Source organism: Dermochelys coriacea, chromosome 1 (assembly GCF_009764565.3).
Source record: "Dermochelys coriacea isolate rDerCor1 chromosome 1, rDerCor1.pri.v4, whole genome shotgun sequence".
Taxonomy (NCBI): Eukaryota; Metazoa; Chordata; order Testudines; family Dermochelyidae; genus Dermochelys; species Dermochelys coriacea.
The window spans coordinates 346,271,468-346,294,940 of NC_050068.2; the positions used below are offsets into that span (position 1 = coordinate 346,271,468).

Genomic DNA, 23,473 nt, shown 5'->3' on the forward strand with positions numbered 1-23,473 from the left:
TTAAATTACAAGCATTAAAAAACAAATGGGAAAGCACTATCTCGAGTTCATTTTCTTGCAAATATTCTCAAAACTCGGTACCAGGGTCAAACCTTAACTGCTGAAGAAGAGGAGCTGGCTATAACATGGACATCCAGCAATCATCCCTCCATAATGCCAACTATAATAAACTTCAGAGCTAAGGGTGAACCATTCAAGAAATATATGTTTGCCGATGATGTTTTAAAGAAAGTCACACCAGTGAACTGATGGAAGTAATTTAAGCACTTGGATTCAGAGATTGTTGAAGTGATAATCTCACTTTTAACAGCAGTAGCTTCTTCTGCCCGTGTAGAAAGAATATTTTCTTCCTTTGGACTAATTCATTCCAAAATGAGAAATCGTTTGGGACCTGAAAAAGCAGGAAAGCTTGTTTTTCTTTTTCAGATTATGAACAAACAGGAAAATGAAAGTGAAGACGACTGAGTTAGCTAGAGAAGCCAATATTTTAAATTTCTCATGTTGACCTGGCTGACAGTCTATTTAATGTTGGTGTAGTGTTTTTTTAAATATTTCATTTAACTATTTTAGTTAAAAACAATTTTAACCAAAAAAACCTGATTTTAAAAAACTTGAATGTTTAACTAAATTCAAAAATTCATATGCTTGTTTTGCTAAAATATTATATGTTTGCTGTTAAAGAAAAAAATCCAGAATCCATAGCATTGTTGTTTTAGTTAAAAAAAATAAAATAAAAATCTGAATGTCTGTCTGGTGATGTTCTCCTTCTAATACAGCATGGCAACAAAATTCTCCAAATAGTAATGATTACTCTGTTGAATTGGGGATAGTTCACCTCCCAATGACTTCATAAATATCTGCTTCAATTAGCCTTGGTAAATTAAATTACCAAACAAGCATTTATTTTCTGATATAGCTGTAAAACTAATCTGAAAAGTTTTCAAAATAAATCACTTTAAAAATTAAACCTATATCTATCTCCGATTTGTGAAAAATATGTATTAAGGTTATAACAACCAACAAGAATGTACTTCTATGTAGAAATCCATGATTAAATCGAGTCTTCCTAACTAGCGATTTAAATCAATTTGCTTTTAATCAAATCCACCCTGGTGCCCGACTTGTAGGCAAGTAGAAAGCAGCACCCCTAGTTGGAAGGTTGGGGGCATCGGAGCAACGTTTACTGTCAATGATAGGACAGCATGTCCTAGGAGAGCGTCTGCTGCGGCATCATGTGTAATAGCGTAGTGATTTGCAAAAGGGTCTGTTGATGCCCATGTAGCTGCTTTGTGACCATGTTAGAGCTATTAGCATGGCATGAGCTTGGTCATAGAATATCAGGGTTGGAAGGGACCTCAGGAGGAGGTCATCTAGTCGAACCCCCCGCTCAAAGCGGGACCAATCCCCAACTAAATCATCCCAGCCAGGGCTTTGTCAAGCCTGACCATAAAAACTTCTAAGGAAGGAGATTCCACCATCTCCCTAGGTAATGCATTCCAGTGTTTCACCACCCTCCTAGTGAAAAAGTTTTTCCTAATATCCAACCTAAACCTCCCCCACTGCAACTTGAGACCATTACTCATTGTTCTGTCATCTGCTACCACTGAGAACAGTCTAGATCCATCCTCTTTGGAACCCCCCTTCAGGTAGTTGAAAGCAGCTATCAAATCCCCCCTCATTCTTCTCTTCCGCAGACAAACAATCCCAGTTCCCTCAGCCTCTCCTCATAAATCATGTGCTCCAGTCCCCTAATTATTTTTGTTGCCCTCCGCTGGACGTTTTCCAATTTTTCCACATCCTTCTTGTAGCGTCGGGCCCAAAACTGGAAACAGTACTCCAGATGAGGCCTCACCAATGCCGAATAAAGGGGAATGATCACGTTCCTCGATCTGCTGGCAATGCCCCTACTTATACAGCCCAAAATGCCATTGGCCTTCTTGGCAACAAGGGCACACTGTTGACTCATATCCAGCTTCTTGTCCACTGTAACCCCTAGGTCCGTTTCTGCAGAACTGCTGCTGAGCCATTCAGTCCCTCGTCTGTAGCGCTGCATGGGATTCTTCCGTCCTAAGTACAGGACTCTGCACTTGTCCTTGTTGAACCTCATCAGATTTCTTTTGGCCCAATCCTCTAATTTGTCTAGGGCCCTCTGTATCCTATCCCTACCCTCCAGTGTATCTACCACTCCTCCCAGTTTAGTGGCATCTGCAAACTTGCTGAGGGTGCAATCCACACCATCCTCCAGATCATTTATGAAGATATTGAACAAAACCGGCCCCAGGACCGACCCTTGGGGCACTCCACTTGATACCGGCTGCCAACTAGACATAGAGCCATTGATCACTACCCATTGAGCCCAACAATGTAGCCAACTTTCTATCCACTTTATAGTCCATTCATCCAGCCCATACTTCTTTAACTTGCTGGCAAGAATACTGTCCTCCTGTATCTTGCAAAGTATTCAGCATAGAAGGGAAAGAAAGGGAAAGTATAAAGGAGCGGTGCATCCCATGTTATCAGGAATGCGTCTCCCAGAGATCTGTGTTCCAGTCCCACTCTGAAACAGAATTGAGAGCAGTGGGCATTGTGCTGTGTGGCAAAGAAATCTATGGTGGGGCATCCCCATCAGTTGAAGATGGGCTGAAGTGCTCACATATCCAATTCCCATATGTGATCAAGGGAGAATCTCATGCTCAATGCATTTGCGATGGTGTTCTGGCGTCCAGGGAAGTATGCTGCTGAAATGGTAATAGTGTGTTGGATACACCTGTTCCACAGTTTGAGTGCCTCTGAGCATAAGGAGTGGGACCTTGCTCCACCCTGCCTGTTGATGTAATACATGCAGGCGAGATTGTCTGTCATGACTCTGATGGAGTCATGGAGCACCCATAGGAACATCACTCCAAGGAGAGCATTGGGTTGCCTCATGTGTCACAAGGCATGAGAGTACCTAATAAAAACTAATAAATAATAATAATTGGTGGGCAGTTCACACAGCTAGGAAAATCTGCTACATTTAAGAAAAATCTCTTTGGGCTAAGATTGATATTATTATGAAAATCCTATCAGACACACTGACTGTTGTAATCAGACCTGGTCTGCTCTCTCTGGAAGGAGCACGGCTTCAAAATCTCAGTGAATCATTGTGTTCCAAGTCAGTAGATGCTGCGCTCTCCTTTTCTGGTATCCATTTCCTGAGCTAAATCAGGAAGCTTCATTTAAAAAAAAAAAATCTGATTTATCTGCATTCACCAGTTGTGGGAGCAGAGAATATACAGGTGAAGCTAGATCTCTGCCAATGGATAAGATAGAATGAGATGCAGATGGGATGCCCAGAATTAGTGGATAGCTACCATATGAATGCTGGAGCTTTTAAGCATGTGCATATATGATATCAGATGTCTCAACAGGCTGCAATAAGAAACTGTTTTTTGTGTCTGACACTCCTGTTGTTGTTAACCATTACCATCACCTTCATATTCTGCTACCATTCTTCCAAGAGGACACCTTTGCCGAATACTATTCAACCATAGTTCAGGCCTCTGGTTGACTTCCCTGGCACCATGTGTCTGTTCTGAATCTAAGATGCTGGATCACTGAGTGGTAAGGAAGGGCCATTACAGAGATGGCAGCAGGAAGAGGGAGCCAGCCCTGAAGGCCCCTTACTGCACACCGTGGCATTGCAGCATTATATTGCATCCAGTGCCCTCCATTTCCAACCTGTGACCTATAATACTGATGGACAGCACTATGTGGTAATTCCATACATATATTTCTTGTAATTAGACTTCATTTTTAATGTCACTGCTCCAAATTTGTGGTTTACTCTTCACGTAGGACACTATACGAACATGTATCCCAGTTTTTCAAAATGAATCTATGATCCAAAGTGAGCCCCAGCATCAGCATAAAGTTGAAAAGAAGCTACAAGTTTTTAGCATGCATATTAACCCACTTATCTTAAATTTAAAAATATTATTAGATCAAAAAGACACATATTATTCAAATTAACTATGACATGCAAAAGGTAGAATAAGCCTTGAATGACCTGATCCATGACGCAGTTCTTGAAATATTTGATTTCCACACTTGAATAAAAATTGCATTTAAAGCTTTGTTTATATTACAAAGTGTATTGGTTTGAATTGTGTTAATTATGTATTGTTACGCAGTTAGTTGAGACAGTATAAATCACATATTAATGCCTTCACCACTACTTCATGTATTAATTTGGCAGATGTGTTGCCTTAATAAAAACAATTATCAAAGCAACAAGTGGGAGACCTGTTGACCAATATATCTGGGCTAAAATGTGTGTGTATATATCACATCATCAATATGCATTATTCACACTACCTATAGTAATTTGCATTAAGCATACAATATCAACATAACATTATATTGCATATGTATTTCTAACAATTATGTGGCCTGAATTGGCCTATGTCTTTCTATAATCTTATTCACTTTTGCTAATACTTTGCAAAGCTGAAGTAAGCTTTGGCATTAGAAAATAGAAAACTTTGAAAGGCAAAATACATTAATGTTTTGCCCTGGTACAAGCTGGAAAGGTACCTTCAAGGACCATTGTTTTGTATGCTAGCATTCCAGGTAGACAAGAAAGGTACAGAAAAACAAAGTTAAGGAACTGGTACGAACCAGTGGGTTGGACTTTAGTGAAAAATAAGGGGTTTTATTATTTGTAAAGCCTCCTATAAATACTAATAGCTGAAATGTGTCACTTTGGAAGCAAATCTTCTGGGTAAGGTGAATTCAACAATGCTGCACAAGATGGCTTCCTAGAAATTGGTACTGTATTGAACTTTATTGCCTGTATTATATTTGTATAAATCTCTTATTTGCTCTCTTGCATATATTTCTTAATAAACCAAAGTGTGGTCAATCGAGTATGCAATTTACCAACAAGGGTCGAGGCAACCGCACCTTTGCCTGGGCTATGAGGGGTAAACTGTAGTCTGCCCACAGAGCTGGCCAGTCAAGCTTCCCAAAGATACATTTAACTGAGGGGGGAGAGCGAGGAAAGTGGGACTGGAAGAGATTCAGACCTTTAATTTTGCCTTTTCTCAGCCTAACTCACTTCAAGAAGCCTGCAGAGGCACCAGTCACTGCAAACCCCTCAGAAGGAGAAGAAGAGTGGAGGGTGACAATTTCTTAAAAAACCAAACACAGCCCTGGGACACTAGCTGGAAACTACACAGAGTTGTTGAACTGAACTGTTAGTCTAAAAATATGAAATTAAGTTTAGAGACACAAGGTGGGTTAGATACCTTGTGTCTCTAATATCCTGGGATAGACACGGCTACCACTATGCTGCAAGTAAAAAAGTTTGGCATTTTCCTCAGAAAAGCTCAGTAGTAGCAAGAAAAAGTTAATCATGACAGGATTTGAACATAGGATACCATTTGATATTTCATGTCTGAGGCTTAGACCAGTAAGCCATCTCTTCCCCTTTATGAAACATTTTGTTTGGATCTAAAAAAATTCTTTCAAGAAATCTTTTATCAGGTCAGTGAGTTCAGTTTCGTACATTGGAAAATGTCTGTTCAGTACTCATTCAAAAGTGTTCTCATTGTCCTGGATTCCCCAAACAGGCAGGGACTAAAAGGACTGTTGAAGTAATGCACTCTACCCTGGTACAGTTTGGCTCTCCAAAAGCTCTTGAGCATCCTTTCAGCAGATTCAAGAACTGCACTGATCTGTTGTGAAAGATCAATATCCAGGTCTTTTGGACAGCTCAGACAAACAAAACGGATAGGGGAAGCAAAGAATTATCACCCCTACCAGAGAGACCCTCCCCATAAAAGAGATCTGTCTTAAGATATGAATACAGAATGATTGGTGTGCAAGGTGCTTTTCCTAAATGGTAAACTATTTGTTCCCACACACTACCCATAAGCAACTGTGAAGGATAATCAAAGGTTAAAAAAAAATTGAACATAGAATCATAGAATATCAGGGTTGGAAGGGACCTCAGGAGGTCATCTAGTCCAACCCCCTGCTCAAAGCAGGACCAATCCGCAACTAAATCACGTGGATGGTATTCTAAATTTTTACTTAAAAATGTAAAGACTAAGAGTATTAGTGAACAGGATTCACTGACTGTGCTTTCTAAGCACATTACAACCATTACCAGATCTTTTTCTTTCATGAGCTGGAGAGAGAAACGCTGTTAATTATACAATATTAGCCTCTGACATAGCACTGAAATCCTGCACAGCATGAACCATGTTAGCTAAACTAACAAAATGAATAATTTAACTTGGTCAGAAAGAATTCACTCTCCTACTTGCACTGTTTATCTCAGAATATCAATTTCTGACACTCCTGAAATTACAGTTGTAGGTGATGAAAATTAGCACTATTCACGACTCTAGAAAAAATATAATCCAGGGACAACAGCAAAATTACTAAAAGGTTCAAAGATTAATTATAATATCAAGAGTTTCTACCCCCACCAGCGGCAATTACCACACTGAAATCCTTTATTATAATCTAATTTAGAACTCAAAATTTATAATTGGAAACAATGCAATATTAAAAAACAAATGGGAAATTTTTCTAGAATTTGAAACAAGTATTACATCGAGTGACAGATTAAACATTTTCTTTTAAGTCACTTTTGAGGGAAATAATTGTGTAACTCCAAGACTACAGTAGACTGCTATGAAGGGGGCGAGCAAGTTGATGAGTTCACAGTGATCCAGAATAAACCCTTGCCAATACATCAAAACTTTGAACTCTGTCCCTTTTCGTCACTTTACCTACCAAAGTTTACATATTTCCTGGTTTATAGGCCACTAGTAGGAAAGCCATTGTCTTCCTCCCTCTGTGGAGGGCAGAAATCTGAAGATGCAAGTTGATCCTTGGAATCTAAAAGTATTCCCCAGGGTAGAGGAATGATATCACAGCACAATCTCCATGTAACAAAGAATATTTAGGGATATTACAGGACACCTTTGCATTTTGTTATAATGTGCAGGAGGCATTTTGTTGAAAATGAATATTCATTCCATCCGGCTTTCTTCATCTTTCATTGTATTTTACCAGCAGGTTTCTCTGGTATTTCCTCAATTTAGACTGCTTACACCCTCCAAAAACTCTAGAGGAACATGTTTATTGGGCAAACTGTCTTTTGCTTAGTTTGACATGAGCAAGTTTGTTAATGTATTTTGACAGACTTGCATAACATCCTAAAATGTTTTGAACAATGCAGTTTAGACTGTGATGCAATATTAATGAGTGAATAATGTTCCTCAATACTGGGTTTAATATTTAATAAGTCTGAGTGCAGGCTGGATGTGCTGCAGAAAGATGTGGTTGGAAATCACTGCAGCTGTCAAGGACCAGAAAAGAGGCTACAGACTCCAAGACAAACCTTTAACCTAAACTTAAACTGGGGTCTGAGAAGTGTGAAATTGAAGTTTCTTCAACTGAATTTCTAGTAACTGATCATTATTCATCTGACTGAAAAGTTTATCCAGTGCCCTTCATTAAAACTTAAATTATCTAAGTTCTCCTGTCTGCACAGACAAAAAATATGCAAGGTGGGGGAAGAGACACAGCATCTCAGGATTTACAATTGAATCAATCTGAAAGGGATTGCAAGGATGGTTGCTTACTGAAAGTCACACAGAAAATGACAATGTACTTAACATGGCACATGGAAGACTATACTAGAACCCAACAATGAATTAATCTCAAGTAATTCTATTACTTTAAAATGATTTCTTATCATGTTTGTGCCTTTTTTTAAAAAAAAATCAGAAAGCCCTCTAACCGTATGTCTATGTAAATTATTGGATTCACACACAGCTTTGTATGCTATGGGTAAAAACACCAGTCTATTTTTGCTGCTTTTCTGTTGACAATGCTAACAGTAATTGCTTTCTTCAAAAATCTCTGCCTGATTTCATTTCTAAACCCAGTATTAGAAAGTACACAAGTGTTCAGAGAAAATGTCAGCCTTCACTGCATTTTAAAGTGATAAACTTGAAAATCATAAAAAGAAAAGGAGTACTTGTGGCACCTTAGAGACTAACAAATTTATTTGAGCATAAGCTTTCGTGACCTACAGCTCACTTCATCAGATTTCATTGAAAATCATATTCGCCTGAAATTTTTTAGCTACTATAGTTACAAGTAATACTTGTTGATATGTGACAAACTGCAAAAAAATCTTTTTTTTTCTTCCAGTTGTCTTTGTTTGACAGTCAGCTTTCTCTTCTCCCTATTGAGTAGTTAGTCCCATACTCCCTTGCTGAAATTTTTTTTTTTATAATCAACAGAACAGAAAACCTTTATACACTTTTCTTTAAATAGGCATAATTTACAAAAAAAAACAAAAGGGGACAAAACTATTTAAAAGATGTTTTACTAAAAAAAAATTTTTAAATCAAGTCCATTTAAAAAAATCGAACTGACAATGTTCCTTTAAAATATCCTGCATCTTTTGATTGTACATTCCATAAAATTTCTTCAGATTAGTGGTTATATTAAGTACCACTTCAGTAACTTTATGGAATACATTTCAAAGGCTTGTGTGTCATTTCAGCCATGTGACTCTCACTGAAATCACTGGGATTTGCATGGCCACAAGTCTATGCAATGCTTCGAACATTTACCCCCAACAGTGTCTATTCACCAGTCATCATACATATACAGCATATTTAGTGCCCTACCAAATTCATGGATGTGAAAAATGCATCATGGACCATGAAATCTGGTATCCCTGTGAAATCTGGTTGGGTTCGGGGGGGGGGGGTGTCGCAGTATTGCTACAATGAAGGCAGCACCACCGCCACCATCAGCGCAGAAGTAAAGGCGGCATGTTGGGGAGGCGGGGTTGTCACTTTTGAGAGGGGGGTAGGGCCGGCCTTATTGGTGGGTGACTGCCCAGGGTAATGCAGTGAGTGGGGTGCTGTGGTCACTCCACACACACACACACACACACACACACACACACACACACACGCCAACCCAAGGTCTCTAACCCCCAAGCACTGGGGAGGGGCAGGGTTGGGAGTGCCCAAGAGCTGGGTCAGACCCACCTCCAGCGGTGGCACAGAAGTAAGGGTGGCAATACCATACCATGCCAGCCTAACTTCTACGTTGCTGCGGGCAGCAGCACTGCCTTCAGAGCTGAGCACTCGGCCAGCAGCTGTCATTCTCCTGCCGTCCATCTCTGAAGGCAGTGTCGCCACCAGCAGCAACACAGAACTAAAGGTGGCTATATTATGATCCCCCTATAATAGCCTTCGACCCCCACATGATCCCCTTTTGGGTCGGGATCCCCATGGCTACAAAAAACTGTGATTTTTCAGATTTAAATATCTGAAACCATGAAATTTAAGATTTTTTAAATCCTATGACTGTGAAATTTACCAAAATGGACCGTGAATTTGGTAGGGCCCTAAACATATTATATATATATCAAGTAAGAATTAGGCAGTTATATACATGGAGAGGAGACTCCAAAACATTTTCATTTCCCTCCACCTCATATCCTTATCACTTCTGGAAAAAGTTCAGAGAACAAAAGCAGTGCGCCATGCCCTTGGAATATTTTACAAAGAAAGTAGATTTTTCTCAAAAGTTAAATTGTTAACCTTAGATATATGCGCGCACACACACACATTCTGGAGGCACTATACTGGCTCTGTACTTGAAGTTCCTTTATTCGCATTTAAAGCCAGGTTTCATTTTATTTTTCATAAGAATATGATCCCAAAATTTGCAATATTATCTCTGAGGAACAAGGAATTTATTGTAAAGTCAAAGAAAAATTAAATATTAGTTCATCAGTTTAAAATGTTTTAAAGTGATCCACCAAATAAGTGGCTGAAGTCTGGAGACTTGAAAACTGATTTAGGGACAATTTCACCTGGATCTAAGACCCAGGCAACTTTAAGTTACATAATTTGAAAATAACCATCATTATGCATAAAGGCTTCAATTTATGACAGAGTCCTGAGGATAGTGAATTATTTCTCAATAGATGGCAAAGGATATTTTTAGACTATATAACTTTTGATGTCTAAAATCTTCACAGGAATGAAACTTACATTCTCCTGTCTTGAAGAACTCAACCCCATAGCTGCTTGTCGTCCGAGAGTCTTAGCAGCAGAGCTCAACTCATGTGGACCTCCACTCCTACAAACACCAAAGGCACAGCAGAGGAGCATCTCTTCTATACCCTCCAGCTAGGTAAAGTGGATTTAGATCAACAGGGAAATCCTGTCATCACTATATTTATCCATTACATCTTACACTGTTAAAGTATAAATATAAATTTGTGTATGTGTGGATATGATCCAGTTCAACCATAAATTATAGGACTTGATGCAGGTATTCTTGGGAAAAGTCTGTTACACAGTAGGTCAAACTAAATTATTGTAATTCTCCCTCCTTGACTTCAGTCTCTGAAACCCCCAACATCTTCCATCACCTAAAACACAATTGTGCATCTCCTGCTGCCTTGACTTGTATATTTTCCCTGCTCTGAAGAGCAAGGAATAGGATATGTGTAAACAGAGTGCCAGTTATAATTGTTATTAAAATTATACACAGATTTATAAAAAAAATTCCTTTTTTGGCTCAACTGTCAATAGTTGCTGAAAACCAAGAGAGCGCCTTGTTGACTTAATCATTATTTGTTTCCACTAGTATCTACATTGTGCTACGCACTGTATAAATATCCACTGAGATGTTTCTGTGATAGACAGCTGTATAAAACACTAAGATAGACTGTACAAATACAAAAAACAAAACGGCTTTGACCCAATGAGCTCAAAGCCAATAATCCATCTAATATGTTAACTGTCTGCAGCTCTCAAAATTACCAATAAAAACGTCACAGACTGTGTTTGCTAATTCATACTGCAATCTGGACACAGGCTTCTGACAATTTGACTACTACCTATTCTTTACAGAGTTTGTCTTTTTTAGGCAATTATGGTGCTACAGGATGCCTTGTTTCCAAGAGATGCAAACCGAAATCATGCACATATGGAACAGCATAGCAAAAAATACAGGAGAGTTTAACCAGTTTAATTTTTGACTTTATGCCACAGGCATGAAGGATCTAACTCAGAACAGTAAAGCTGTTTTAGATAGTTTATGTATGTGTTTAGTTTTGAGATTTTTTTCCCCCCATCTTTGTATAAATTGCAATGAAATTGCTTCCCAATTTAATACCATAAAAGTCTCCTCATGGAATCTACGAAGACAATCACGATATTGTGGCAACAATATTAATTATCCATTAAAATGAATGGGGCGTTAGTGTGAAAAATTAATTAGCGTTTCTCTGCTATGCCTACTCATTTGCTACTTTTCAAAATGAAAGACTTCAGCCGTTTGAAAGCAAAGGTTTGTTTTAAAATGCAAAGGGGTGAGGAGGAGAGACTGTTTCTCTCCCCTGCCCTTTTTAATCCATAACTGTGAAGTAATATTATTTCTGTGATGTTCTCTCTTTAAAACATAACTCACTGGCTCCAAATCATTTTCTGATCTCGCAAAGGAAAATAAACTTATCAAGATGAAGCTTCATATACAAACTGTCAGTTCAGATGCTGAGTTTTGAAACTGAAGTGAAAAATTATCCCCTGAAAATTGAAATTTATAGGTAATAGTGAATTAAAGCAGTGACCTCTGTAGTTCCCGCTTCCAGTCTGCGAGATGCATCTCTGTATATATTTAGGACTGAGTATAATGGTATTAATGGAGAATCATTCCAATAAGACATTGTAGGAGAATGCCAAATACTTTTAATTACAAAACGCAATAAAGGAAAATAAAACGGGCTTCCATGAGTTTGATATTCCCAAGCCTTCTCAGCCTCACAAGAAACAGGAATTGGAAACATCCTGAGACTTACATTATATTATGAAGTTGATATACTGAACTTTAACGTATACAACAGATTGTGATTGTGTTTGCTTATACAGATGTTATGAAGAAAGAAAAGTAAATTGATCTTGTAAATCAGGTCAATACAGGAATGTTGTAGACAGTATCAGAGTATTTTGCCCATTTTAACATTTTGTTTTAATATAATACAGCCAATGGCCTTCCACCACATCCCCTGGGAATTTGATTCTATGCTCCACGAAATCTGTTCGGAAATCAGAATATTTCCATTCTACATTCTTTTTTTCAGAATTTCATATCCCACTATACCTTTGAACCTGGAAATTCAAGCAGTATTGCAGAGTGTGGATTATACCTTTCCTACTCAATGATGGTATGATGCCCGGTCAGAAGTCACATTTGCTTTTCTTGCCAGCTGGTAACCAATTTTTTATGTCTACTTTCTCAAGCTCGTCTGTCACTACAAATATCCTCTGAAATGAACAGGGTTGGGGGTTTTTGGTACTGTATGTTGTATTAAATAGCAACTAAGTTCAACAAGACCTGTAGAAAAAATAATATGTGATCACATAAATATTATATCAAGGCATACATCTAAGGGGGAAGAATTAAGGTTGCACAGGCTACCTTACTTGTGCCATTTCCTAAGTTTTGATCTTTGCAATCTTAATGATATTCTTTTAACAGTTATGCTTTTAAATAGAATAGTTACACTGCATAGGATAAAAAATTGTAAACACTTATTCTTCAAGGTTGCCACGGATTAGGAAGAAACTTCCCCTACTAGCAGGTTATTCCAAAATTGCACTTTACAGAGTTTCTTGAATCTCTCTAAAGCACTTGATACTAGCCCATCAGAGAGAGGACACTGGACTACTGGTACGATCCAATATGACATTTCCTATATTCCTAAATATAATTACCAGTTAGATAATGTCCCCAACTGCTTTTTAAGACAAAGGTCATTCATTCCAAAAGTTATTAAATCCTTGCTCCCAAACTCCCAAAATGAAAACTGTATTCTCAGGCACGCTCCACTGTAAGATGTGAGGGCTGTCAATCCTCCGTCATACAGCCAGCAGTACTGTAAATATATTACCGCTGTCTGCTTACACAACGCAACAAGAGATCATCAAGAACTCTCAGCCTCAGCATATTAAACTACAAACATTTTTCTGATGAAACCAGATTTTTGTCCCCCGTATGTGGGAAGAAGCAACTATTCTAATTTGAAAGGTAATATACCAAAGTTAGGTTTCAGAGTAGCAGCCGCGTTAGTCTGTATCCGCAAAAAGAAAAGGAGTACTTGTGGCACCTTAGAGACTAACAAATTTATTTGAGCATAAGCTTTCGTGAGCTACAGCTCACTTCATCGGATGCATTAAGGGGAAAATACAGTGGGGAGATTTAGATACACAGAGAACATGAAACAGTGGGTGTTACCATATACACTGTAACAAGAGTGATCACTTAAGGTGAGCTATTACGAGCAGGAGAGGAAAAAAAAAACCAAAAAACCTTTTGTAGTGATAATCAAGGTGGGCCATTTCCAGCAGTTGACAAGAACATCTGAGGAACAGTGGGGGGGGGGAATAAACTTGGGGAAATAGTTTTACTTTGTGTAATGACCCATCCACTTGCAGTCTTTATTCAAGCCTAGGTTAATTGTATCCAGTTTGCAAATTAATTCCAATTCAGCTGTCTCTCACTGGAGTCTGTTTTTGAAGTTTTTTTGTTGAAGAAATGCCACTTTTAGGTCTGTAATCGAGTGACCAAAGAGTGTTTGTCTCTGTCTGAGGCGTTGGAATAAATGCGGTTGTATCGTAGAGCTTAGTGGTAGACAATGGATCGTGTGATGTGGTCTGGATGAAAGCTGGAGGCATGTAGGTAGGAATAGCGGTCAGTAGGTTTCCGGTATAGGGTGGTGTTTATGTAACCATCGCTTATTAGCACCGTAGTGTCCAGGAAGTGGATCTCTTGTGTGGACTGGTCCAGGCTGAGGTTGATGGTGGGATGGAAATTGTTGAAATCATGGTGGAATTCTTCTTTTCCATGGGTCCAGATGATGAAGATGTCATCAGTGTAGTGCAAGTAGAGTGGGGCATTAGGGAAGAAGCATTGTTCTAAGTCAGCCATAAAAATGTTGGCATACTGTGGGGCCATGCGGGTACCCATAGCAGTGCCGCTGATTTGAAGGTATACATTGTCCCCAAATGTGGAATAGTTATGGGTAAGGACAAAGTCACAAAGTTCAGCCACCAGGTTTACCGTGACATTATCTGGGATACTGTTCCTGACAGCCCACAGTCCATCTTTGTGTGGAATGTTGGTGTAGAGGCTTCTACATCCATAGTGGCTAGGATGGTGTTTTTAGGAAGACCACCAATGGATTGTAGTTTCCTCCATTTGCTCCAGCCCCTCAGACAGAGATAAACATCTACAAGATCTCTATCAAACATCCTTACAACTACAATACCCACCTGCTGAAGTGAAGAAACAGATTGACAGAGCCAGAAGAGTACCCAGAAGTCACCTACTACAGGACAGGCCCAACAAAGAAAATAACAGAACGCCACTAGCCATCACCTTCAGCCCCCAACTAAAACCTCTCCAACGCATCATCAAGAATCTACAACCTATCCTGAGGACGACCCATCACTCTCACAGATCTTGGGAGACAGGCCAGTCCTTGCTTACAGACAGCCCCCCAACCTGAAGCAAATACTCACCAGCAACCACACACCACACAGCAGAACCACTAACCCAGGAACCTATCCTTGCAACAAAGCCCGTTGCCAAATCTGTCCACATATCTATTCAGGGGATACCATCATAGGGCCTAATCACATCAGCCACACTATCAGAGGCTCGTTCACCTGCGCATCTACCAATGTGATGTATGCCATCATATGCCAGCAATGCCCCTCTACCATGTACATTGGTGAAACTGGACAGTCTCTACATAAAACAATAAATGGACACAAATTAGACATCAAGAATTCTAACATTCAAAAACCAGTTGGAGAACACTTCAGTCTCTTTGGTCACTTGATTACGGACCTAAAAGTGGCAATTCTTCAACAAAAAAACTTCAAAAACCAGATTCCAACGAGAGACTGCTGAATTGGAATTAATTTGCAAACTGGATACAATTAACCTAGGCTTGAATAAAGACTGTGAATTGATGGGTCATTACACAAAGTAAAACTATTTCCCCATGAAGAAAAGGAGTACTTGTGGCACCTTAGAGACTAAAATTTATTTGAGCATAAGCTTTCGTGAGCTACAGCTCACTTCATCGGATGCATCCGATGAAGTGAGCTGTAGCTCACGAAAGCTTATGCTCAAATAAATTTGTTAGTCTCTAAGGTGCCCCAAGTACTCCTTTTCTTTTTGCAAATACAGACTAACACGGCTGCTACTCTGAAACCTGTCATTTCCCCATGTTTATTCTCCCCCACCCCCTACCCCCACCCCACTGTTCCTCAGACGTCCTTGTCACTGCTGGAAATGGACCACCTTGATTATCACTACAAAAGGTTTTTTTTCTCTCCTGCTAGTGACCTTAAGTGATCACTCTCCTTACAATGTGTATGGTAACACCCATTGTTTCATGTTCTCTGTGTACACAAATCTCTCCACTGTATTTTTCACTGAATGCATCCGATGAAGTAAGCTGTCGCTCACAAAAACTTATGCTCAAATAAATTTGTTAGTATATCAAAGTTAGTTACATGTCACAGCAAAAGCAGAGTTTACTTCAAAAATAAATTAAGTCTAGTTCACAATTCATACAATACCTAACATATTACCCATATATAATGAATAAGAAAATTTATGCATGATTTATAAATTAAAATATATTCGTCCAACTTTAAATGACTAGTATCAATAAAGAATTTTATTTTCCTTTTTATTTTCCAGATCTATGCCATTAAACTAGAATAAACATGCTATTAACAGAGAAGTCAATAGAAAGCTTTAAAATATACAGTACCACAAAAGGTCAAGCCTCAGTATTGATTTTAATATAACATTTTTGTGCAGCTTCCCAAAGGGTTCTTTTCTAATATTGTTTTTCATTTTTCTTTCACTTTGTACCTTGATTGGTGAATTTGTTGTTCTCCTCTGCAAAAAGCTGTCTACTGCAAGAAGTTTGTCGTATACATGACATACTGCTAAGATCTGACAAGCCAAAATGGAGAGGGGGGAAGCTCTCAAACACATCAGAGTATCAATTAAATGGCAAAATGTATTGCAAATATATACTGAACCCCCCACCCCAAATTCGACCACAACAAAAGAATAAGAAGCTAATGGCTCCATTCTGATCATGTACCACCGAGACCCACCTTCAGATAACTACTGTGTACATTTTTTCAAAATTAATTTAGTTTTCAAGGATTTTCCTTAACAAATGGATGAGGAGGTTTAGAAATATGTCGGACAGAGGCTGCAGTAAGTTATTAAGAACATAAGAATGGATCTCCTGGGTCAGACCAAAGGTCCATCTGCCCAATATCCTGTCTTCCAACAGTTGCCAGTGCCAAGTGCCCCAGAGGGAATGAACAGAACAGGTAATCATCAAGTGATCCATTCCTTGTCGCTCATTCCCAGCTTCTGGCAAACAGAGGCTAGGGACAACATTCCTGCCCACCCTGGCTAATAGCCATAGATGGACCTATCCTCCATGAATTTATCTAGTTCTTTTTTTGAACCTTTTTATTGTCATTGCCAACTTTCTAATCAGGGTTGCCAACTTTCTAATCGCACAAAACTGAACACCCCTTCCCCGCCCCTGCCCCACTTCTTCTCCGAGGCCCTGCCCCCTGCTCGCTCCATCCCCCAATCCCTTGGTCACTCACTTTCCCCCACCCTCACTCACTTTCAACGGACTGGGACAGGGGGTTGGGGTGTGGGACGGGGGGAGGGCTCCAGCTGGGGGTGTGGGCTCTGGGTTGGGGCTGGGGATGAGAGGTTTGGGGTGCAGGAGGGGAGGTGCAGGTTGGGGCCGAGGGGTGCAGGCTCCGGATGGGGGTGTAGGCTCTGGGGTGGGGATGAGGATGAGGGGTTTGGGAGGCAGGGAGTTGGAATGTGAGGGGATTGCAGGGTGCAGGCTCTGGGAGAGAGTTTGGGTGAGGGAAGGGACTCTGGACTGGTGCAGGGGGTTGGGATGCGGGAGGGAATGCAGGGTCCCGATGGCGCTTACCGTGGCTCCCAGGAAGCAGTCGCTATGTTCCTGGAGCCCCTAGGCACATGAGCAGTGAGAGAGGCTCCATGTGCTGCCGCGTGCCTGCAGGCGCTGCCCCCACTGCTCCCATTGGTCACAGTTCCTGGTCAATGGGAGCTGTGGAGCCAGCACTCAGGGCGCAGGCAGCGCGCGGAGCCTCCCTGACCACCCATGCGCCTAGGGAGCCACGTGGAACCAGGCAGGTAGGAAGCCTGCCTTAGCCTTGGGCCCCTACTATGCTGATTTTTAATGGCCCAGTCGGCAGTGCCGACCGGAGCCACCAGGGTCCCTTTTTGACTGGGCATTCTGGTCAAAAACCGGACGCCTGGCAACCCTGTAAGTTATCCAACTAATGACACACAAAATGCCACGCTATTTGGGGCCATATAAAACAAACTTTAGCAGTTCATTAACAAGGAATGTCTGAAGAGAAATTGACTGTATTCATTAAAAACATTTGTCAGGTGAACCTCGTATAACAAAGTTTATAATACTAGACGGTTCAAATGTGACAGAGGTTAGTAGTTACTGAAAGTTATTACCACCTGATGGTTGTTTGGTGACCTATGATAAAATGAACAGATATTATCATCACAAAAAAAGTCACAATTAGGAACCCCATTGGCAGTCCCAACAGACTCAAGCAACTTTGGTATGTGGCTGAGCAGAAAAGACTGAATGAGATTGCAAAACAAACTAGAGGCTTGTATACATAAAAGGAGTTGCATTGGTTTTACTGAAGGTGCAATTTAAAACTGACTTTGTTAAGTCAGTGCAAGAGGCTTTGAGACCACTTATTTTGGCTTAATTTAAGTCAATTAAGAAAAGGCTTAAATTGAAGAGAAATAAGCCACTCGAACAGAAATAGGAGTTTCTACAAAGGGGTTTAAAAACCAATGCAAGTTAACTTCTGCATACTGCTGAATTTTTATAATAGAAAATATTAAGCAACAGCTTTCCATATAATTAATACTTTTTATTTTCTTGTTTGTGTATAAAAATCAGCCATTTCAGGTCTTGGAATAGAGTGCCCAGCAAGTCTCAGAGCAGAGTTACTACTGCTGAGCGATTGAATAACATAGGAGCATATTTCTTATACGTTTTGGATTTTTTGGAGGGAGGAAAATATTTAAAGAGAGTGATTTTTGTATGTCTCAAGAACTGAGTGTTTGACTTGTGGATGATATTTTTAACACCCAGGACAATACAAACTTGATTAGAGCAAATCTACAGCAACTCTAAATTTTCAAGCTCCCAAGTGCATGACAGTGTCTTTTGACTGATTAACTTGCTTTAAAGGGTCTCCTTTAAAAAAAGGACACAATAAAATAGGCTTTAGTTGTACAAGGCCTTTCTCTGTGCTTTCTGTAATTACTTTATAAGCTCCATAAAATAAAAGGGGGAGGGAGGGCAGAAGAGAAATCAGGCGTGCAGAAAAAGGTCATTGTCAGCATCCCTCCAAGACAGTTACACATCAGATACACCTCATCTGAAGGTTTTACAAAGCTATCCACGTAAATGCACACGTCATTGTTGACAAGGAAATAAAAAGTTACAACAGTGTACATTTTACCTAATTAGGGAGTACAAGTCCTGAGCTGGTATTAGGATTTGTAGAATCCTCTTCCCCTCAATTTGTCCTTTTCTCATAAAAATCCCGTCTCTCCCAGGATACAAAATATAAAGAAACATATAGGAATGACAGAGTAGGTCATGCTAGTGGGGGAGTGGCCCTATATGTGAAAGAAAGTATAGAGTCAAATATAATAAAAATCCTAAATGAATCAAACTGTACCATAGAATCTCAATGGATGGAAATTTCATGTTAAATAATAAGCGTATAGCAGTAGGAATATACTACAGGCCACTTGACCAGGAGGATGATGGTGATTGTGAAATGCTCAGTGAGATTAGAGGCTACAAAAACCGAAAACTCAACAACAACGTAGGATTTCAACTATCCCCATACAGATTGGGTACATGTCACCTCAGGACGGGACACAGAAGTAAAGTTTCTACACACAATTAATAACTGCTTCTTGAAGCAGCTAGTCCTGGAACTCAACGTGAGAGGCAACTCTGGATTTAATCCTAAACGAAGCACAGGGTCTGGTCCAAGAGGTGAATATAGTTGGACTTCTAGGTAATAGCAACCATAATATAAATAAATTTAACATCCGGGGGGAGGGTGCAGTGGAGAGAATACCAAAGAAGCCCACCATAGCCGCATTTAACTTCAGAAAGGGGGACTACCGAAATATGAGGAAGCTAGTAAAACAGAAATTAAAAGGAACAGCAAGGAACAGTCACAAGAGTGAAATGTCTGCAAGCTGCATAGAAACTTTAAACACACACACACATACGAACACAAAGTAAGAGAGGCTCAAATTAAATGCATATCCTAAATGGAAGGGAAAAAAAAAAAAGTAAGAGCAACAAAAAAATGCCACCATGGCTAAACAGAGTAAAGGAGGAGATTAGAGGCAAAAAGGCAATCTTTAAAAATGGGAAGTCAAATTCTAGTGAGGAAAACAGAAGGGAGCATAGAAAGTATAAGTAGGCAGGCCAAAAAAGAATTTGAATAACTAACAAAAGACACAAAAACTAACAGCAAAAAAAATGTTAAGTACATCAGAAGCAGGAAGCCTGCCAATCAACCAACCAGCGGGGCCACCCAATGAAGACAAGGCTGTTGCAGAGAAGCTAAATGAATTATTTGCATCGGTCTGCATGGGAGAAGATTTGAAGGAGATTCCAACACCTGTGGAACTCATTGCCAGGGGATGTTGTAAAGGCCAAAACTATAACCAGATTAAAACAAGAATTAGATAAATTAATGGAAGCTAGATCCATCAAAGCCTCTGACTGGGCATGGATGACAGGGGATGGATCACTTGAGAATTGCTCTGTTCTGTTCATTCCCTTTGAAGCATCTGGTGTTCGTCACTAACGGAAGACAGGATACTGAGCTACATGGACCACTGATCTGACCAAATATGGATGTTCTCATGTTCCTCTTCTGCTCCTCTCAAATGGTTGGGAGGAACAAGCCCCACTAGTCAGTTCTCGCAACAGACTAGCAGAGAACATACTTGACTTCAATGGCACTATGCTAATTTACATCAGCTGAGAACACTGTCCACGATCCTCACTCTGATCACGATGGCTACAATTAGTACACATAGCTGCTAGCAGAGAGCGGATCCATGCACGAAGACAGCCCACAGTCCCAGCCAACAAGATGCCGAAATTCAGATCAATAAAAGCCCTCCTGGAACAATTTACAGTGGTCTTTACATAGTGACTACTATTTCATGGATATATTGTTTCCTCCATTTCCCCATTCACCAACTCCGAAAAGCAGACAGACAAAGCATTAGCCTTTTAGTAAAATCCTAGCTTCAGACAATTAGTACTGGTTTTGTTTTGGGAGAAGAGAGAAAGGGACAGCAGAAAAAGGGAAAAATATTTAATCAAAAAAAAAAAAAAAAAGCTCCTTACCAGTGAAACCAAGAACCCAAAAGTCACTGAGAAATCCAGAGAGGATGGATAAGTTAGCAATTTATTTTTTCATTATAAAAACTACAACTTCTTACAGGCACAGCAGAAGCAGTGCTCTTTCAGTAGGAATCTGAATGAGAGTAAGGTGTCTCAGGATACAGTGGTGTGTCCCATCCATAAGTATACCAGTGACACACACAATTAAAATGTTAACATTCATCATGAATGTTTTGCCAAATCACATATGAAATACATGGACATACACACATGTAGAACAGAAATAATCAAACAAAATGCACAAATAAAATTTAGTTAAACTGAACTACTTCCAAGATCTATAAGGTTGTTTGAAATTTCTTTGCCTTTCAAATACTTGGAAGCAATAGTTATTAATGTTTGTCTTTTACAATAAGTCTCTTCTTTCACTCATCCTCCTTGTTTCAGTTAAATAAATCTGACAGTCCACTGAGACCGACAACAAGCAAACCTCGGTTACAAGTTCATCAATATCATAATAAAAATTTTAACTCATTCTCCCCTTTTGATTTCCTTTTATACACTTTCTTCTGTATTTGCCTTTTAGATTGCAAACTCTTGGAGGCAACTGGATCTGTGTCTTACACAGCACCAAGCACACTGATGAACAAATAATTCTACTTCCAAGGGCAGAATGTCAAGATATCTACCATATTGGAATTGCTGTGCAGTTTGCATATTAAACCTGCACCTCCTTCAGTGTTCACCAGCTTGGGGGAGGAGAGGAGTTTGCAACAGTATTTAGGCCATGGACCAGTAAATTAAATTCTAGGGTTCTGACACGAACGTTCTGTATGTCCTGGGGCAAGTCATTTAACTCTTCTGTGCCTCAATTTTCCCATCTCTGAAGTTCAGAATGCTTACTCTTCTACCTCTCAGGGGTGCCTTGAAGCATATTAAATATTTGCATATGCTCCAAAATACCCAGATGAAAGGCACAATCTGAGCAACTATCACAGTAATTATGTAGTCAGTCACCCACCACTGTTAACAAGGATAGTTCCAAGTACCACCTACTGGCAGTAGATAGCAAGCCTGAGTAACAGCATAAGCCAGAAAACTGTGAAAGTAGGATAACACTGGAGGGTTGGAAAATCTGAGACTTCATAATACATAAAGTTTGTTTCTTGGCAACAAACCCATCTAGCTTAATATCATTTCTCTCTATTGCGGATATGAATTTTGTTACTTCGTGATCTCTAGTGCTAGCTTAATGCTGTCACTCTCTCCCAAAGGCATGCACAATGCTCCACTGAGTTGTGCAGATTTCTCAGCAGAACTCAATGGAGCAGGTGCATCTTGCTGACCAGAAGCAGATTCTCATCTCTGAAGTTCATGAGCCATGGCACCATCTGGCACAATGCACGCCATCTCTGAGCCATCAAGACAAATATTTCCAATTACATTAAAATCTTTTACTGGCACATCAACAGCAAGTTCAAACTACCATCATTACTGATATGAACATATAGATGGATATAGCTAACAACTGAGCATCAGAATAGTGACACAAGCCAAGTTAGAAATGCAAGGTCTATCTATCATCCCCCTACCCCCATTGAGGGGGAATCTGTAGGACTGCCCTGACCATCACAAGCACTGAAAATTTTATTCACGTATTTTATACAAATTTTGTATCTTGACAAAGAATTAAATCACTAACATCACCTCCACACTTGCTTCTGTACCAGATACTGTTCACACATTTTAACCAACTTGGAAAAAAAAGTGTGTGTAAACAAACATTTCCTGATTGTTACTGTTGTAAAACTGCATCTTCCCATGCCTCCTACCTGACTCTTTTCGGTCATCTTTTACAAAATTACGTATATTTGAGGCTGTAGGCTACTCTGGGCAAAGACCTATGCTTTTTCATTGTTTGTGAAGTTTCATGCACTCAATCTAAATAATTAACATGCAAAGGTTCTATCAGATGCCTAATTTTTGTTTTTTTAAAGAGATGTACAGCTCTTTACACTAATATTTATTCTTAGTTTTCAGTACATCAAGTCTATTTTGTTTCTAATATCTGTATCAAGAATGTAGCTACTGATATGAAATGGTGAAGAGACTATGTGAACGCTCTGTTTTATTGTTTTTTATCTTTATCCTTTTCTCAATGTTCTTCTGTTATATTTAATGAAAAATACAGGAGCCCTGCTGTGACAAATTTAACACCTGTAAATTCCCATTACTTTTACCAAAGTCTGTGTAGCTCAGTAGGATGTGCTTGCACAATATTTCAAAGATAGTAAATACAAACTCTGCTGAAGTTGAACTACAGTCACAGTATCACTTCTCTTAAAAAAACAAACAAAAAAACCTTATATGAAAAGCATTTCTAATGTGGAAAAACAAACAGTAAAAACAAATAATTCAGCTATTTAAAACAAGTGCCCATAACTAATGCTAACTCAGTCCCTAACTGGAGTATCTAAGGCCATACTTTGCAGTATCTTAAGGTTCTATGATTTAACAAGACATGACTAATGTGTACCGTTTCCCCAAATCATTCTGAGTGTTGTCTTCATTTAAAAAGGTGTACTGAGGAATAGTTTATGTACAGCTAGCACATTAATCCAATTTGTTAGCATGGATGGCTGCATTCATAGTAAAACATTTGTACAGTTGCTTCATTACAACGTTGTTAAGAAAAGTCAGAGGACAGTCTGGTGAAAAGTGTAGAGGTAATGGAAACATAGGATGAAATTCTGGGTCCACTGAAGTTAGTGGCAGAACTCCCACCGAGTTCAATAGGTTCAGAATATCACCTCATAGTGTTAATTCTTTTAGTTTAATAACCACGTGTTCCTGAGA

General features: G+C 39.5%; 1 protein-coding gene and 1 long non-coding RNA gene across 5 annotated transcripts in view; one reads left to right on the plus strand and one right to left on the minus strand.

Moving 5' to 3' along the window:
- CHCHD3 (coiled-coil-helix-coiled-coil-helix domain containing 3) overlaps positions 1 to 23,473 on the minus strand; it is a 273,302-nt gene that overhangs the window by 197,612 nt on the left and 52,217 nt on the right. The window lies entirely within an intron of this gene.
- LOC122456947 lies at positions 963 to 19,437 on the plus strand. The gene is made up of 4 exons (XR_006276141.1): positions 963 to 1,112; positions 6,179 to 6,189; positions 18,999 to 19,005; positions 19,426 to 19,437. It is a non-coding gene; the product is annotated as an uncharacterized LOC122456947 (long non-coding RNA).